Source organism: Alligator mississippiensis, chromosome 8, assembly GCF_030867095.1.
Source record: "Alligator mississippiensis isolate rAllMis1 chromosome 8, rAllMis1, whole genome shotgun sequence".
NCBI classification, from domain to species: Eukaryota; Metazoa; Chordata; order Crocodylia; family Alligatoridae; genus Alligator; species Alligator mississippiensis.
This window is the reverse complement of record NC_081831.1, coordinates 82,663,823-82,682,566: the sequence shown is the minus strand read 5'-3', so window position 1 is coordinate 82,682,566 and position 18,744 is coordinate 82,663,823. Positions and strand designations below refer to the sequence as shown.

Genomic DNA, 18,744 nt, shown 5'->3' with positions numbered 1-18,744 from the left:
CGCCTCTCTTCAAAAGCGAGTGTCCAGGCAGCGGCCTCTCGCAGGCGCTGGGTGCTGCCCCACCTGTGCAGCTCCCGGGCTTCGCTCCTCGGGTTCATGCCTCCGGGAAGCAGAAGTGGCTGCCAGGGGGAGCGCGAGCTGAACGAGCCCACAGAGAGAAGTGAAGCGGGTCTCGGGAGGTGTGCGAAAGAGAGCTGTCCCGGTTTCACGTTGCCTCATTAAGAGCTCGAACAAAGTTTGTGTTATGCTAGTCACGGGCCTGAGCGCTGAAACCAGCCGGTTTCCCTTGCAGCAATGCCAAGGCTGTTGGCCCACCAAGGGCATGACACCGTTGTGATTCCTTGTCACGGGCCATGGGCTGGACCGCAGGGCTCTCTCCGGACCTTGGCATCAGACTTTGTGGATGCCATCTGATGGTGAATAGCAACCCAGGCTACTGATGTGGTCCTGCCATGGCTTTCCAGAGGGAAATGCATATGCAAGATGCATTTTAATAGCGGGTGCAGGAAAGCAGCTCCCTTTAGCTCCATCCTGACATCTCGAATTTCATTGTAGACGCTGGGTTTGGTCCCCGTCCACTCTGGTGTCTTCGTGGTGCTTCAGCAAGAGGCAGGCTGGCTGGAGAGTTACTGGGACAAGAGGCGTGCGAGAGAGATCCTGCTGCCTGGGACAAGCCTCCGGACTCTTCCTGCTTACGCTGGAAGCTCTCTCCACGGCTCCCCTCCTCCGCCAAACACAGCCGTGTCGGAGCAGAAAGTCTAGGCCATTATTGTTAAAATAGCACTTGAGCACTGCTTGGAAAGCTTCATGAAAGCATTGCTGCCCTTTCTCCAGCCTCGCTTGTGCATCTCCGTATAACACGCGCGGTGCGAGCACCTGGGACCGGGCCCGAAAGGGCTGGTGCAGGGGTCCTTCTCCAGCTCACAGATGGGGGAATGAGATGCGGGAGCAGGTCCTTCTGCGATGATCCTTCAGTACGTCTTAGCAAAGTCTGGGCATATGGGTGGTATAAAACTAATCAGTCCCTCAGTCTGTTGTACTTACATGTGTAGTGATAAGCTCACTGGGTTTTTTCAGCATGAGAGATTGTATAAAAGCCTTGCAGCTCCTGGGCTTGTTAATAGCCAAGAAAAACAACAGACATCTTGGCGCGCGGATTAAGGTGCAATCCGGCTCTCGGCGCACTAACCACTCCTTGCTGATAATTTCTCTCATGAGAGAAAATCCAGGCTGCGGCTTTACGGAGCATCGACTCCCCCAGCACCGGGTCTGATTCAGACGTGTGCCTCTAGCAACAATCCCAGGGCTGCTTACGGCCTTTTTCATACTGAGAGAGAGGTCATAGGAGCATAAACACAGCTTTCTGCAAACGGGTAAATGCTATAATCCTCAGGCCTCTCCGAAGCACAATTCCTACCAACTTGGGCAAGAGTTTTCCTGGTGCGACGGCTGCAAGACGAGGCCCTGGGGATGCACCGGTTACCAAGGGGGAAGGGGAAGCTTCGTTGATTGTTTGCACGCTGGTCGCACCCAGACGACCGGACGGGGTGAAGGACCTGTTCTGCGAGCTGTGGTAGGAACAGCACAAAGACAACCCCACACCAGCCTCCCCGGGGTGGGCAACTTGTGCCTTTAAAAGCTCATTTGCTACAGCTGCTGGAAAACTACCAGCGCATCTAAGGGAGAAGCACCGGAAACAAGTGATTTGGGTGATGCCGAGGGTGAGAACTGAAAGGCCTGTTATGGCGACTAGACCCGTGCGGGTCAGAGAGAGACCCAGAGCCACGGGCACGGCTGAACGCCCGGCGTGGCTGATTACGTGGATGGAAACTTTTGAGAGGAAGGTGTTGGCAGCTGAGCCTGTGCTGTGACCCCGTCCCCCCGCACGTGCCTTTCCTTTAAGCTTTTCTACTTTAACTGATCTTAGTATTTAGGATGCAGCAGCATTTACTGAAGGGAATGATTCCTATTTCCTATTTTTGTCACTCATATTTAAAGTGAGGCGGCCCATGCACGTTCCAGGCCCAGCCACCGACGTGTACATGCCAGCCCAGACTGCTTGTGCATGTGTGTGTTTGCATGGATACACGCACCGGGCACACGGGCACACAATCCCAAGTGTCTCAAAAAGAAGTCACTACCAGCCCCATACAGTCCTAGTGCGGGGGCTGGCACCGACTCTTTTTGTTGCTGCTGAGACATTTAGGATGTGTGCCCATGTGTCTGGGACCAGACATTTCTTTGGCTGGTGTCATTTATGAGAGAGACACATAAAGTCAAATCTCCCTATAAGGCGATGCCAGATTACAGGGCAGTACGATAATGTGCGCGAGCAGGCAAAATCCTGGTTAGAACATGGTTTATGTCGGTGAGTTTAAGGTTTAAATTCGGCGGTTGTGTCTGTTGCTTCAGATAAAGGAGAAAAGGTAAAGTTATGCAAGTTTTCAAAATGAGCCCTTAAATAAATGCTGTCACGCTGTTGCGCTGGGCGGTTCGCATCTCCGTTGGAGGTTAAACACTGCCGTGCTGCATTTGGAGAGGACGTCAGCCTTCAAGCAAAGTATAACTGGCACAGACTTAGTTTCCTGTTTGCTTTTGATTTATTGTGCAAAGCAGTTTTTAACCTGCATCAACACTACTGTGCACTTGATAGTAATGTACGGAGAAAGCACTAGGCAGCTTCATTAAAGCATAGTTAGCCATCAACCTAAAAATATCTGGACCAAACGAATGCATGTTTTAAAACTCATTTATACAGTTTGCGGCTGTAAGAGATCTTATATCATCTTGTGCGGTCTGCTGGATATCACTGACCATCACACTTCACCTCGTTAACCCCGTATTGAGCCCACTCACTTGTGTCGGGCTAGTGTAGTGCACATCTGGGAAGGTCTCCGGGCTGGGTGCGAGGACATTGCCAGGTGGAGAAAACATCGCTTCTTTTGGGCCCCGCTCCCAGCGATTAGTAGTCAGGGCCGTGTGACCTCCCCCAGGATGGAGCCAGATGTGTGAAAAGCAGACACCTTCTGGTGAGGCTGCAGAAGACCCAGGCTGTAAAATGAGCAATGACCTGGGCTTGGGACACGAAAGGAGAGAGGGGAAGAGAGGCGCGACCTGCGCCCATGTGCTCTCCCAGGCGCGTGGAGGGGTGGGCTCGGCTGCCGTCCCCCCGACGCACGGGACAAACCCCTGACTGCCAGCTGGGTCCAGCCCGTGGCCAGCTTGTGCAGGCTGAACACGCGGATGCACCGGAGACGGAGAAGCGGGAGATTTCGAGAGAGGTCTCATTCATTTTTGTTCAAAAGCTGCATTTCTCTTCAGATGGGTTGCCTTGTTGCCCATCAGTAAGATGCTGGTGGGATGCCTGACTCTGTCAGCCGAGATGTGCCCTTTACCAGTGAATCGTATTATTCCCAGAGCTGTTTTCCTCACATTTTCACTTGATAATTCATGTGCCGACTGAGGCTGAAGCATGAAAGCAAAGGTATAGCAGACTCTGGATAAAGCGTTGGCAGCGGCTCAGTGGTGCCCTGCCCTGATCCTGTCTCGTTCTGGTGTTTGAAGTGCGCTGGTATAGATCCCCTCCCTTTAGCAAACACCTGTTTCCAGTGCCTGGCGCGGGGCACTGCTCGCACTTCGGTCTCTGGCTTGGAAGTCCCCCCCGGTGCATTTTTGAATCCCAGAAACAGCGAGCCATAGGGACTTCGAGAGTCAGGTTATCCAGCGCCCTGCCCAGGTGCGGGGTCTGGGGCCGCGTCCTCCTAACAACACCCTGCTACTCGTTTCATGGGCTCTGGAGACGCGCGAGAGCCGGCATATGCTGCCATCATTTAGTAAAGCTTTATTGCATTGGGGAATGACAGTTTTCTTTTAGTCTGTGGACTGGCACACAAAGTCAATCTTCTCCTCTCATTCAAACATCCACAGAAATCTCTTCTAACATGATGGGACCGGCCAAGCAAACACTGCGGAGTCGCAGGCCAGCTTTGGGCAGCTGGCGTGCGTTGCCATTTACCCCTTCTTTCTTCCCTTTGCCCCTTTCTGGCCTCTGAAGTTGTGTGTTGAAAAATAGAGTGCATCTAATAAGTGACTGTCTCCTTCCCTTTCCTGCATACGTCATGGTCACAGAACTGCGAATTAACTCTGGGGAAAAAACCAAGAATAAAAAGCCACGCGTCTGTCTGAAGCATCGGCAGGCCTCTTCAGCACTGTGCTGCCTTCTCGTGCGGCACGTCGCTTTCTGTCATGCACCAGGCAGAGCCTCCCAACTGCTCCCAGAGATTATATTTTATAAAAGGAGCCCAGAGAATAAAATTAATGAGTTTATGGAACATATTGAATTTTACTTGCTTATATCTCTGTCTTCCTGGACTGCCGCAAGCGGCGCCTCTTGGCTTCGCCACCGGAGCTCAGCGGTGGATCCAGCACGTCCTCTGGGCGGCTGTAACAAATGGAGATGGAAACGGGAGCAGAGATGTGATTGGCAGGAGATTGGTGTTTTAGGGCTGGGAGAAGTTTAAGGTAATGAAAATAAATGCCATGCTATTATATTTATGTTTTCCCTTTCTGCTAGGATGTGCATTTTATAAGCCAGCCTGAACACTTTGCACAACTCCTGCCTTAAAAGCTGTTTATTTGGGGGTTGTTTCCTGTGTTTACTACACAAATCTATTTTCTTTCTTTATTTCTTCCTTTGTTTTTAAAATAATTACTATGCCTTCAGTTAGCTAGAATTAAACTTTCTCCTGTCTCCATGAATTTCTCCTGCCGCCCGTGCTGAGGTGCAGAACAGGCATTTCAGTTTCTCTATTCATGTTTGCTTTTTAAAATAAATGCAAAAAGGCCTGCTACCGTGCATGACTACCATTTAAACTGGCGTAGTTCCTCTTTGTCCATTTTCTGTCTGGAGGGACTCGGTGCCGTTCTCTCTCGTGTGTGCTTGTGTGCGCGCGCACATCGACACAACGTGGTTTTTATGTTCATAAGCTCGCTTTGAAAGACCTGCAGTCGTGGTCACATCTGGAATGCTAATTGAAAGCTCCCTGCCTGCGAGCCTTAACCAGGCAAGTCTAACAGCTGACGGCTGAGGCAGTGCCCAGGGCTCCTTCGCTTGGGGTCTCTGGCAGGGTGGGCCAGTGAACAGACAGAAGCGAGACTCGGGCAATGGGGCGGAAGAGAGGTGAAAGCTCATGCGAACGAGGAGGGGTAGCTTGGCATTAGCAGAATGAAAGGCAGAATTGAGAAAGAGGCGATGGGAGCCAGTTGTGCTGGGCATCGGGAAGAGCAGGGGGATGGGAGGAGCAGGATGGAGAGCACGTGGCAAAGGGGCTGGAGAAAGTGGAGCCTCGCTACTGCCCTGCCACGATATTGCCGACCTTCAGCAACGGCAGGGTCTTCTCCAGCGGCTGCCTTCCCACTCTCTAATTGCTGGTGCCAAGGGAGCCGCCTGCCCAGGTCCCTTCCAGAGCCTCCGCGCCTCCACGCCCACGTCTCATTGCTCCAGGGGCAGCTGTGGTGCTCCTGCCCTCGGGGAGCAGCACGTGCTGCCGTCACTTTCTATCCGATCTTACAGGGGTGAAAGGACACGGTGGTCGGGCTGTTTCAGAGCTCGTGCCCATCTGTATTTAGGCGGGTTACTCTGGATAGTCTCAATGGGTGTGTCTACATGTGCATTAATGCACTTTAGTTAATGCGCATTAAATCTGGTACCTCCATTTTGAGGTACTAGGAAAATGCGCATTATCCTGTTTTAATGCACATTAAAGAGCACGGTTGTTAGTGCTGCTTTAATGCACATTAGCAAAAGCGCACGGGTTTTTTAGCAGTGCTTTAATGCACATCAACATAAGCTAATGCGCATTAGACACGCCCATTAATGGCTTGCTTACGTGAAGCAAGACAAGGGGGTAGCTAATTGTCTCGAGGCTGCTGCAGGTGTTTTGAAGCCTGCCTTTCTCTCCCATGCACCTTCAGCTGAACCGGCTGCAGCGGCTCGGTCTGGTGGTAGCAGCAGGTTTGACAGTCGGCTCAGTTGTGCTCATTAGGTAGGATCTCCGTGTACCAGGCCTCCGGTGATGTGGGGGGAGGTGGAATGTGTTGACACCTGGGCTCTTGCGAGCTCTCCTGTGGTTTCGCTGAGGCTGGGATGCTAATGATCAGCTTCCTTGGCAGAGTAAATAGCCCCCGAAGCTTCCCCAGTTGGTTTCCAGGCCGGCGTTCCTCAGCTCCTTACAACGTACTGTGTGTGCAGGGAAGGAGGCGTTAGCCTGTGCCCTGGCAGCCCCCCAAGCCCCCCAGACTCGCCCAAATAGAGAGCAGATCCCACGTCAGCAGTCAAAGCTCCCCCTGCTAATGAAGGGAAATAACCGTCAAGCCAGCCGAGCAAGGACCCGGCGAGGAAGCGTTTTATTTCCTTGCACCCCTTGCAAGGTCTTCAGGTTGTGGTTGCAGGTGGAGGAAGGAGACAGGCTCCCTGTTTCCATCGTGGGAGCTCATTAAGCAGAAAACTAGGGGCTGCAATCACGTCCGAGCTTCACACGTGGGGTTTTCCAAACTGCTCGTTGTTGTCTTGACTCTTTCCATTGAGTCACGAGGGCCTTCAGCACGGGCCGCGCGCCGGCAGGGAGTCCTCCCGAGGTCCCTAAGGGAACGAAGCGGCCGGCACGCGTTTGTGCAGGGACGTGGCGCAACCGAGGGCCCGGGGAGGTGTCCTGGATCCGGGAAGGGTTGTTCGCTGATCCGGACTCTGCTCCAGACTCTTCGGTCTCGGGTTGTAAAGGCAGGGCATGTTGTTTGGCTATGGGGTTTCCTCAGGGCAGGTCTTTTAAAGCCTGTGACCGACAGTCCGTTTGGGTGAATTTCCTGTTCCTAGAAAATGTTTGGAAAAACTAGATTTTGAAATTTTGGAAATGCCCCATTCTGAAAGAGTCAGATGTCTTCTTGCTTGGTATTTCATTGGTTCGTAGTGTTTAAAGTGTGGGGAGGGGAACAAACTTTTCATTAACTCGATCCCAACGGGGAGGAGAGGAAGAAGGGGTTTAGTTTGTGAACATTTCTCAGATTTTGACTTCTTGTCAGCATCAAAACGGAGCCAGCTTTCAAAGTCTCGCAGAGTCTCGTGGCAGAGGGGTTGTTTTTGGCCTCATTGCCCTTCTCCTCACCACGCCTGCCTTTGCAGAGACGAGGCTCGCTCCTGAGAGCAAGATTTGTGTTGCTGCCACCCCGCCGTGGGGCTCAGCCTAGCAGCACAGACGGCTGGTGAAGGAGCTCCTTTCCGGTGGGGAAGAGCGGTAGGCATTGCAAAGGCAGTGCCCGAGTCCTGGCCCCATGCTTTAACCATAGGGAGCTCCTTTCCATCTCCGACCGTGACTTTACGCCATGCATTATGCAGCGCTAGTTGCTGTGGAGCGCTGTCGGGTCACTGAGGATACACCATGCTGCCCAGATGGACCGTGCACGCTGCGTGGTGCGCTCCCCTGGCCCACGCCGGAGAAGGGCTTCCCAGGCTGCCGAGCAGCTCACGATGATCGTTGTGTCCGGAGGACGAGGCAGGGAGCTCCACGGACTCCAGACAGTGCGAGCGGGATCGCTCACCTCTTAAGATGTTGCCAGCAGATGCCTGGGTGGCCTCCATTTAGGATGGTGATTAAGCGCTGATTCTTATTAGACTACAGGCATCCCTGCTGGAAATGCGCCCGCCTGGTGCTCTTCGGTCTCTTAAATAAAAGAGGTCCATGGAGAGCGTTCACATGGGAATGGAAGCTAATCCAGAGCTGCTTCGCTTTCTGTGGTGAGAGAAACTCTCGCCGGTTTGTTCTGGATATCCAGGCGATCTGTGCAAACTGAAGCGCACGTTCTAGCACACCGTGCTATATATTGCACCATGCATTATATTGCACTTCCATGGAAAAATCATTCTGTGTTGTTAATGCTTGCTTCAGCAATTAGATTTTTTTTTTTTTAATGCTGGCTGGTTCATAGCGAAAATGGGCCAAATGCCCCCCAGAGCGACACCCTGTAATCCAATAACTGTGTGTTCTTGAGACACTTGGGGGAGAAACTGAAGCACTACAGACATTTTTAGTTTGACAGTAACTCCTGCACCCTGCAAAAATATGCAGTTTTTTAATTGACTGAACCTCTCATTTTATTGTAGGGAAAGTACTGCAATAAGGTAACACGTTGGAAAGCAGATTTATTTGTATGCGATGCAAATTGCCCTTCTTTCGCGCTGAATCTATTATGAATTTAGTAATTTACCTATTTGTCATAACAATGAGCACATTGTGCAATATAGTTAATTCCTCAGCCATTCTATTAAGTTTTAATTATACTTCAGAAATGAGCCTTTTTTGCGACATATGTAATTTCAGCACCCCATAAAAACTATTAGGAGAACAGAACAAATTAATGGTGCTTACCCATAACTGGTCTTGTCAAAACCCATTGTTAGAATAACAATGATCATAGCAACGCATTTCAAAGAGGTCTCGGTATCACATGTTCTGCGCACAGCTCAGATCTGTCGGGAACGGGAACTGTTTGGCACAGCCCAGGCAGATCTCGCGGTCTCTCTTCGAGTTTACTCAAGTCAATGTGAAGGAAAGCACTGAAAGGTAGCGGAGAAACCTTGGGAGGCACAAAACTTTAAAATCAAATCTATTCATTCAAAAGAGAATAGAGATATCAAATAAAAACCATTTCGTGGGTCAGAAGCATTTGTGTTTCGAGAGAACTTCCCGCTGTTTTATTCAGCATTACAAAGTGAACTGAGAACAATATCTCATTCGATCCGCGTAGCCAGGGAAGTGCGAGCGCTCCTGGCACGACTGTCTCGGTACCGTACTGCGAAGAGATGCAAAGTGCACTGTCTCAGGGGAACGTGCCAAAACGTGACTCCTCCGGTCTGCTGTCTCACGCCGGATCCGGGTGGGTGTTTTGAACCAAAGGGTTTTAGCAAATAGTCCTGTCTCCCCCTGCACCTCTCCCGACACACTAGATAGTGCTCCAGATCCATCGGTGTGGGCTCGCTTTCCTGGCGGCCTGGTAAGCCTGTGTACCTCCCAGTGATATGAAAGGCCACTTGGCCCTTTTCTGCTATCGGTTAAATCACTTTATTGCACAAGGCATCTCTTGCACCATCTGTAAAGGTATTGCTGCAGTGCTTACAGTATCTCTAGAAAGCTTTCATGGCAGCTGCATTGTTGGAAGGAGTTGGTCCGTGCGTCTGCAGGAGACCCCAAAAGAAGGGAAAGTTTCTTGGAGGGCAAACACCAGGGACCTAAAACAACTCTCTGTCGAGAGCTGTTTTGATCTAGGGGAAGGCTTTCCTCTGAGCACCCCTCTGCCTTATTCTGCATGCAGTGCTTACCTAGGAGACCCGGAGGCTGGTCCGAGCCGCTGTACCATTGTGCATGGGAAAATAACTCTCCAGATCTTAATCTAATCTCAAACAATGCAAGTCTTTAATTTTAAAGTTTCGTGAATGCAATAACGAATGGGCAGAGGAAAGCTTTCAAACCCTGTGGGCAGGAAGAGCCCCTTCCAGCATGAATATTTACCAGGAGAGGGGGAGCTGGTGGAGAATTAGAGGCAAATGGCTGATAGCTGCCTTTCAGCCGGTGAATGCTGGGGCATTACCAGCTGGTCTGACTCACGTTTTACTGACGTGGTAAGTCTCGGTTTGGAACGATAAGCAGCCACGAGCCCAGCATCTATAGGACAGCGAAGTGAAAACAGTCGCATAGACGATTAGAGCTCTTGGTACGTGTCCACTTGGCACGTTGTTGTTTTTTAAAGAAGTATAGGACTGAATTTACTATGCCCTCAAGGCTCTTTGAAAATTATTATCACTGCACCATCCATTTTATTAAAGTGGTGTTTGTATTCTCAGTCCTCATTTTCAGGAGTTGTTTATTTGACCATAAAATTCAAATGGAGCTGAAGCTTGCCATGCAAAATTCAAGCCTGAAAGCCAATTTTCCTTACTTGAATTCAGCACAAAAAGAGGGGGAAAATGAATTTTTACCTGTTTGACTTAGTGCAGTGTTTGCTAAGAAGGGGACAGCTTGTTGCTATAGACTCAAAAATAGCTTTTGCAAATTAATTTTTGCAGGGGTTTGGTCCTGCATTTTACATTTTGAAATGGGAGAACGAATTATAATTGAAAATAGAGCAGTGTGCAGAAACAATGATTCCAGATATATCATTTTTAGAACGCATAGCTACCCTATTAACATGACAATAAGAGATTTTCCCAATACAATATCAGGATAATTGATGCACATTACAAACTTCCTGAATGCACGTTGACACAACCATGTTAATGCGCTTGGTGACTCATAGCAGGATAATACATAGGTTTTTGTATAGATACTTGATTTCAAACGGAGTTTTATTGTAAGGAAGAAACGGGGGTTGCATTGCTTCCTTGCACAGATCTCCCTTGGGGGTGGGCGGGGGGGCAAGCTGCAGCTGCCGCTTGCAAATCGCTCCATCCCTAGCCCCTGCGAAGGGGCTGGGTCAGCTCTGGGCCCCTCACTCACCACGCGGAGCAGGTCTGCAGCAGGAGCACCAGGCTTCGGCACCCCCTGCCCTCGCCGAACCATTCCCGGGCAGTCGGGAGCTCGGGCAGAGCCCCGACTTGACACAAAAATGGGCTTGGATTGAGCCTCCACTCCATAGGCCTGCGTGGGGGGCAGCGTTTCGAGTAACTCGTGGGGCTGCAGTCTGGGCTTTCCTTGTCCTTTTGCCTGGCTCGTGTTTGTGCGAGAGCCCACAGCGAGGCGGGTGCAGTTCGGACGGGGGGCGAGGTAGGGAGCTGGCAGCACAGCGTCCTGCTTGGGCGTGCAGGCACCAGCTGACATCTCGGACTGAGGCCCAGGTCTCCCACGCCACGTGGGAGCATTGCTGATACCCGGTGTTAGCCCAGGTGCCCCCGCTAAACTCCAGTCTGTGCAGGCGTATTCTGCCCGGGTCCGTTTCACGTGTGCGCTTATACTTCACTTCTTACCCCGGATTATTGTGTGGCAGCGGCATTTGTGGCAGACATGGAGCGTGTATCCATCCCGTGGCAGAGGTGGGTGCTGGGGATCGTGGTGCTGAGCTCAGCTAGCTCACCTTCACCCACTGGTGCGCTCCAGGTTGGTCCCCAGCCCCTGCTCGCGTGCCTTTGGTCTCCCGCAGGCCTGAGTGGGGAGCCTTGCTGTGAGCTTCCAGGTCTGGAGTGACGGGCTCGGGTGGGCAGGGCACGAGCATGCTCAGTGCTGTCCTCCTTGGCCCTGGCGTGCCACAGACCGGCCCTCCGGGTCCTATCCAGCAGGTAGCACCACTTTGCTCGTGTGCAAAACAGCCTGGGCTTCTTCGGGGTGCCGAGAGCCACTGCGCAGACCGCGAGCACAAACATCGAAGACATTTGCTGAAAGAGCTCGTACTTCTTTCTGATGCGTTCAAAATCCTGCTCAGCTGGCGGCTGATGACCCTGTGCTCAGGGACCCCCATGCACAACTTGAATGTTATGTATATATTTAATCATACGTAATGCTATAAACAGTCCAGTCTCTTTGGACCAGGAGTGGGAAGAAGCAGAAGACTGAAGTGTGCTGGTTAGTGAGTGATTACCATGCCTACTGACCTTAAGGTATCATCATTTAAATCTTCAAAATAGAAATAACAGTAAAGAAAGAGCTGAATACTTGTGAGAATACTAAACATGGAGCTGTCTTGGTGATCAATGGACGTGGCCGCTCTGGAAGAGCCCTTTACCAGCCTTGTAGCTTAACAAGCAGTAGCATCTCAAAGGAGTCTTTCATCAGGAACATTTAGAGCTGCTTCTTAATAAACCAGCCAGCAAAGAGTTGATGAAACAGACCTCTGTGCCCTGGGCTTGCAGCTCTCGGGATCCCACTGGGGGTTTTCAGGTGGGCTGAAATCTCTGAGGCCCTGGGACATCGCCACTGATCTGGTCTGGTTGCAGGGCAGCTCAATCGTGGGGTCCTGGGTTCTAGTCTCACCTCTGACATGGACTCCATCCGTGGTCTGGGCCGGTCATGTAACCTTGCGGTCTGAGTTTTCCTGTCCATGAAAAGGCGGATGATGCTGACCTGCCATGCGGGGAGGTTGTGAGGATTAGCTGTTTAGAGGCTAGTGGTTCCTTCCTGCAGATGTGCTGACATCAGATGTCTGAAAATTAACTTGTGAAGGCATGCCGAGTGCTATTAAGGTTAAATAACGACCGTGATTAATTGCATCATCCAACTCTCTGCATCATCGTAGCTCGTCCCGCCTGTTAGACTCAGGGCCACGCTTTCTGACGTTCATTCAGGAAGGAGGTACAGCAGACCCGCGGGCGAGGCCCTGGCTCATGCGAGGGCAGCAATGAGTTTACGGGGGCAGGACTTCTCCGTGGGCAAGGCCGTAGCGCTCCTTCATCCTGCTGGTTGGTGCGATGGGAGCAGCCCGTCTCCAAGTTGGAATGACAACACCGTATAATGATCCAACGAAGCATGCACCGTGCAGTGTTTAATGGAGGGGACTAGAAATAACACAACTTCAGCGGGGAGGGTTTTCACTTACGCCGCCTGCTTCTATCGATGCGAAGAGGGTAAGCAGTGCTTTCCCATCATTGCAATTACTTAAAGCTGATGTAGCTACAAATGAGTCAAATAACCCAATACAATTAAATCATTGAATGGGCTGGAACTTGCAGCTAGCCCTCTTGTGTTGTGCTCTTTCTCAGATTAAAGCCTTTAGGCCGACTGACCGAGATCCAGAAAGAGCCTAATATCACAGCCTGGACTGCGAGGGGATAGGGTGATCTGTTTTAAAATCTGAGCCGTGGATCATCTGAGATTACGGGTGGATGCAGCGTAGGCACAAGGAATCCAGATGTTTGAGGACAGATGGGTTTGTGCTCAGTGTCTCTCCTTAGCAGCACACAGTCATCCAGTTCAGGAGCAATTTCAGCTCAGTTTACTCCTGGAAAATTTCTGGTGGAAAGTCGTGTGGAAGGTGAAGCTGCTCGGTGCTTGCAGGTCAAAACCTGGCCAAAGGGCCCTTAGCGCAGCGTTCAAGAGGCACCGGCGCTGGAGACCGCCGTGCTTCTGTTCACACGGTGCGCAGGTTGGAGCCGTACCGGTCTACAGACAGAGGGAATCGGAACACATGGCAGAGGCGATATCTTTTATTAAACCAACTAGATTTTTGCAAAAAAAGTCTTTATTTGCAAGCTTTTGAGCACACTCGCTCTTCTTCAGACATAGGAGAATGCAAAGATTGTAAAATTTCTCCTAGGTGGAAATAAAAATTCATATTTCACAGGAGAGCGGAAGGTGGTGTAAGATCTCCTGGAATAATTCATTTTGTGCAAATTAGGCTCAGATGAATTTGTTCACAAGACAGGGTTTTGCATTGGCAGGTTTCCCCGTTTGGTTGTGAGAAGAGGTGCGAGAGGATGTTCCCGTTCCTTCCCCTCGGTCCTTGCCCTCTCTGCTTTAACTGGCCGCTAGCCGTGTCGGTGTTTCTCACCAGTCCCTGGGGAGCAGGCAGGCACCCATTGCATCCCAGCGTGGCGATAGTGCCAACGTGTGCAGGCGCGGGGCTGATGGCCTGAATGACAGTGGGCCCTCCCCGGACACGACGGCTGCAGAATTACCTGCCAGTGAAACCCGGCCTGAAGGCCTGGCAAGAAGCAGAGCGGGGCCGTGGCGTGTTCGACTCGTGGCTGCGGGGCGCTCTGAGACGGGAGGCTGCGCAGAGACGGCCTCTCGTTCCACCAGTTCTTTTACTGCCGAATTTCTGAAGGGGTGAGTCCTGGGACCCGGTGGGACACGACCACAGCACATTACCCACATGTGCAAGAGCTGCTGGAGAATGAAATGCGTCTGAGCTCTGGAGTGGCAGACACCCTGGGAGCCAGACCACGCTGGCAGCATCCCTGACTGCAGGGGAGCCTTTTTACTGGCCTCGCAGCTGAACCGGTCGGAAAACATCAAATCAATATGTTAGCAAGAAACGGATCCTCCTGCTCCGTGCCGGCTAACATAGACCGTCCTGTAGAAAAGCAGCTCTGGGGACCGAGGAGCAGGCCCCGGTGCAGAGCGCGTGTGCTCGAAGGGGGCAGTTGTGCGGTGCAACCTGTACGTCCCGGCATCGCGGAGGAGTTTCCAGACCGATGTGGACGTGTCTGCGCTCGTGAGCACCAGCGCACCGTGCTTCAGGCTCTCTGCTAGGTGAGGCCGTAGTCTGATATACTCTGTCAAAACGGGAGGGAATTTCTCCCTCTTGCAGAGCAAGCTCAGGGCCAAGGGAGAACAGGCTGCACCTCACTTTCAGAGGTGAGAGCCACGCGAAGAACAGGCTGCTTTTAATCATGCTCCTTTGGCTCCTCATCTACATTTTACCTGAGGGCTTAAGTCGTAGAAGCATAGAAAACGAGGGCTGGACGGGACGCATCTAGTCCAACCCCCTGCTCAAAGCGGGACCAGCGCCAACTAGACCATGATATAATTCAAATGTTCCCAGACCGAGCAGCTTCCAACAGCCACCACTATTAGACAGCCTTCCAGGTAGATATGTCCCCATCCTTCGCAGCTAAGGCAGAAATGACACGGGAAAGGGGCTGGCAGTGATGTGGCTGAGAGAGTGGCTTGCTTCAAGCCCCTGTCTCCCTGGGTGAATACCCCGGGGGTGGGTGGTTGGACAGTCCGCTGGGGTAAAGGCAGGTGATGTGGTCACCAAAAAGTTGTGCCAGTGCTGCGTTTATGCCACACACGCTGCACAGAGCCACGTGTGGCAGTGCACTGGGTGTGCTGCCACTTTAAGGGCCTGGAGCGGGCAGCCGCCAGGTGCTTGACGAGGGCGGCCATTTTAGAGGCAAGGGCTGCCCATATAAACAGGGCAGTTTGGCTGCAGGGGGCAGGCAGCAACATCGCCTGGCCGGAGGGCTGCTGAGATCACCCGGAGGTAAGGGGGAGCTGTAGGGGTTGGTCAGGAGGCTCCTGGTCCTGGGCACGACCTGAAACTGCACGCTGCCGGGAGTGGGTGGCCTGGTGGGGCTCTCAGTGGCGCGGGAGCCCCCAGGAAGTGCCAGGTGAGTTACCACCCCGGTGAAAGGCGGGTCGGGGCGTCTTAACCCCTTTGCCCCCAGCACCAGGTGGGTTACCCTTGTGTTGGGGGGGCCCGGAGGGCGGACCCTGAGAGAGTGATTGAGTACAGGGCGTGGTGCTGCGGTTGCCCCTGGGAGAAAGGGAGCAGTGGCACGGTGAGGCCCAGAGACAGAGTGAGGGGCTAGAGACCCGGCCCGAAGGGGAGAGTACCCTCGACTGGCCCAAGCTGGGGCCAGGACCAGAGAGGGTCAAAAGGGCCAGGGGCCCACCGCGAGGGACGCCCAAGAGCCGGGGGCCTGGGGTCCCGACTGGTCTGGAGGTGGGCCATGGCAAGTGGCCAAAGGTCCCGGGGGGACCACACCCGAGAGGGGAAAATGGCTTTGGGGGGGCTAGGTAGTCTGGATGATGGCGGAGAGGATCATAGAGGGGTCTTGTGTGGATGATTGTGGGGCCGGCGAGTATAGGAACAGCGAGATGCCATCTGCGAGGCTTGGGCTGCGGTATTGGGGAGGATTGGAGCCGCAGAGAGCGCCCCCTGGCATCGGGGCACTAAATGGGCAGCCTCCTGCTTAATTGACATCTTAATTGAATCAATTAACATCAAAGGCGTGGCGGGCGGTTGCCCACAAGACAGGGGGTGGGGCATGGAGTTCGGCCCCGAGGAGGCGCACCGTCACGCCACGTTTTAGCTCTGGGCCTTTACACTCTTTCACTTGGTGTCATGGGATGCGGGCGTGCAACCGCTCTCCCACCATTGCCACGTGAGACGATAAAAGAGGTACTCAGTGGTCTTTTAGGTGCGAAGAGGAAACGCCCAAGCACCAATGCAATCTCACCAAAGCCTGTCTAATAATTGAGGAAGAAAGGGAGATCAGTAGGTTGTGCAGAGAGAGGTTTTGGGTTTGGGGTATAATCAGTAACTCTCAAAGTTGCTAGCACCTGAAGGCAGCTGAGGAAAGGTGTACGTTTGGAGGTGCTCTTCGTGCAGCGAGGATCTCCTGTTGCAGTGGGTAGGAGAGAGCGGCTGATAACTTCTGGAGAAGTAGCTGGGCTGCATAGGCTATGACGGGTTGAACCGCCAGATCCCTTGGGTCTTACGTAATATTTTGTGTATAGCATTTAGTTGTTAGTTTAGTGGTTGGTTCCTAGTTTTGATGTGTGAGCAATGATTTCCATAGAAATCAACACAGACACTGATAAAACCATGTCCCAGACAACAGGCTCCCTAGCAGGGCCTCCCTGAGTGTCGGGGTCACAACCTGGCCCAGGAGGGGGGTGGATGGCCAAAGCTTGGTCAGAAACTACCGGACTGAGGGGCAGCACGGTCCGGGGACTGACCAGAGCTAAGAGATGTGGGTTCGATCCCTGTCCCAGTCTGCCACCGATGGGCCGTGTGGCCTTGGGCAAATCATTCCCCCTCTCCAAGCCCCTGTTCCCTTGGCCAGCTGGAAGGAGGAACATGGTGAGCAATTTGGGGAAGGGGTTGCCTGTCACTTGGCACCTGTGCAGTGCCCAGCAGGATGGGACCCGCAGGTGCTGGTCTCGGACAGGCAATAACAGCGAGAGAGAAGCGACTCACGCTGGCTGGCAGCGTCGCGGGGCTGTTGTTCTGCTTGTTCAGGACTTACCCCGTGGGGTCCTGGCCTGCGACTGGCCTGGCTGGGCTCCCCCATCGTGCCCACGATAATCACTGTCATTACTGCAAAGGGCAGGATGGAAATACCATGCGCTGATGTCAGGTCAGGTTAACTGCGGCTGGATAGCATGCTTTGCTTTGGCTTTCTTGAAAAAATGTATGACCACGTATTTCAGAGCATCTCCTGCCTGGTTAAACGGAGCACTTGAGTACGCAGCACTCGAGCCTAATTATATATAAAAAAACCCTTCGGTCTAGTGCTTATCTGCGCCTTTGCTGATTTAATTGTGAAGCTGCAATAATTGCCCTGTACTTAAAAGGGCTGCTCAGCGTCTCAGTCGGGTGCGCCGAGGTGGGGTCATGCTACAGAGAGCTGTGACCCGTGGCCTGCAGGCTTTTTAATGCATCCAGCTGCAGCAGCCTCAGATTAATGCCTCCTTAGACTTGCTTCAAGTAGCTATGACTCCACTTTGGGCACTTAAAGGAGTTCAGAGTCTAAATCAATGGTCTTGATGGAAACTAAACTCCATCTTAAATCACTGCAGTTTTTTATGGGCTGGGAAAGGCAGAGCCAAGCCTTTAATTAGGAGCTGGAGTTTGCAAAGGTAATCTCAAGGTGAGATCAGCACAGTAATACCCACCCACCCTTCCTGGGAAGACGGGGACCGGCAGCGATGCATCGTCTCCGGGCAGGATCGGTGACGATGGGCAGCGTGACAGGGTTGCTTCCAGGCAGCACCGCTGCGGGAAGAGCGGGTTTGGCAGCTGGATCTGGCTCGGGCCAGGCCTCCTGCGGTCTGTAGCTGGGTCCAGCTGTGGAGGGGGCTCTGCCTCCTCGGTCTACGAGCTGGATTGGACAACAATATAAGATAAAAACTAATTTCTGAGCAATATTTTCACATTTGCAAGTAACTGGGAAGTGCTCTCATTCTTGTTCCTCATGGAAAGGTGTGAAAATCCTAGGAGGATCGTTACTGTCTTCTCCTGGTTGAGATTTTTCAGGTGCGGTAACATGCGAGCATGTCTTCAGTGCAGTCGTGTGACCGAGGTGGGCCAGGTGAGCCAGGGGCACTGGTTCAGAAGAGAGGCCAGCCCGGCACCATCCCACCCACCAGCTGGTGCCCCCCGTGCCGCGGCACCCGGCAGTCGCCCTGCTCAGAGCCCCGAAAACGCTTGTTAGCCTCTGCCGCACTGCTCACCGCGCGACACCCCCCATTTCTTATTTCTTTCTTCTGGAAAACTTTAAAGATGTCTCCTTTCCCCCACTTTTCCAATAGAAGGAATTTAAAAGTGGGAGAAAACAGAAAACCCGCTCACTTGTGCTTTTATACCAATGCACAATTTCCGCCCCTCTGTGGAAAAGTATTTAAAAAGTTGAAAAGTTTAAAAAAAAAAAAAAATCATGTTTTTGCAATGGAAATTGTGAAGAAAGTGGATTTTCCTCCTATCCTCTCTGTCGTCTTTTTTTTTTTTTTTTTACACCCAGTCCTTGATGCTGCCTTAGTGTTGGGGTGGGAGGGGAGATGTTTTTCTTAACAATCCAATATTTTTGTCAAAAACAGAGAAAAATGTGGTATTTTCAAATGAGAACTAAATGCCCAAGTTGTGTTTTTTAGAATAGTTGGTTGTAAAATCTCAGTTGATTTGATCTGCCATCCCCCTGCTTTCTCTCCTGCTGTTTGGCACGTTCTTGTCTAAATAGGCACGTTCGGGCCACGAGCAGGCCCGGTGCCCGGTGTCAAGTGGCGCCGTGCTAAGGAAGACCATGGGCAAGCATCTGGAGGAGGAAGTGATGATCACAAGCGGCCAGCATGGACTTATGAAAAACAGCTCGTGTCAGACAAACCCGATCTCCTTCTTGGACAAAGGAGCTGCTTGGGTGGATGAAGGGCATGCTGTGGATATCTTGCATCTGGACTTCAGCCAAGCTTTTGACAAGGTCCCGCATGACCTTCTCACAAACAAACTGGAGAAATGTGGGCTGGACAACTACTACAAAGTGGG

At 52.2% G+C, this 18,744-nt stretch overlaps 1 protein-coding gene across 2 annotated transcripts in view; it reads left to right on the top strand.

Annotated features, from left to right (window-relative positions):
• HTR2C (5-hydroxytryptamine receptor 2C) overlaps window positions 1–18,744 on the top strand; it is a 370,182-nt gene that overhangs the window by 84,191 nt on the left and 267,247 nt on the right. Inside the window, exon 1 of one of the 2 annotated variants that reach the window (XM_059732931.1) lies at window positions 14,911–14,961. The exons of the other annotated variant lie outside the window; for it this stretch is intronic. The gene's annotated coding sequence lies outside the window, so the exon portion shown is untranslated. Of the gene's footprint in view, window positions 1–14,910; window positions 14,962–18,744 lie in introns of those variants that run through there. 2 annotated transcript variants of the gene reach the window in all.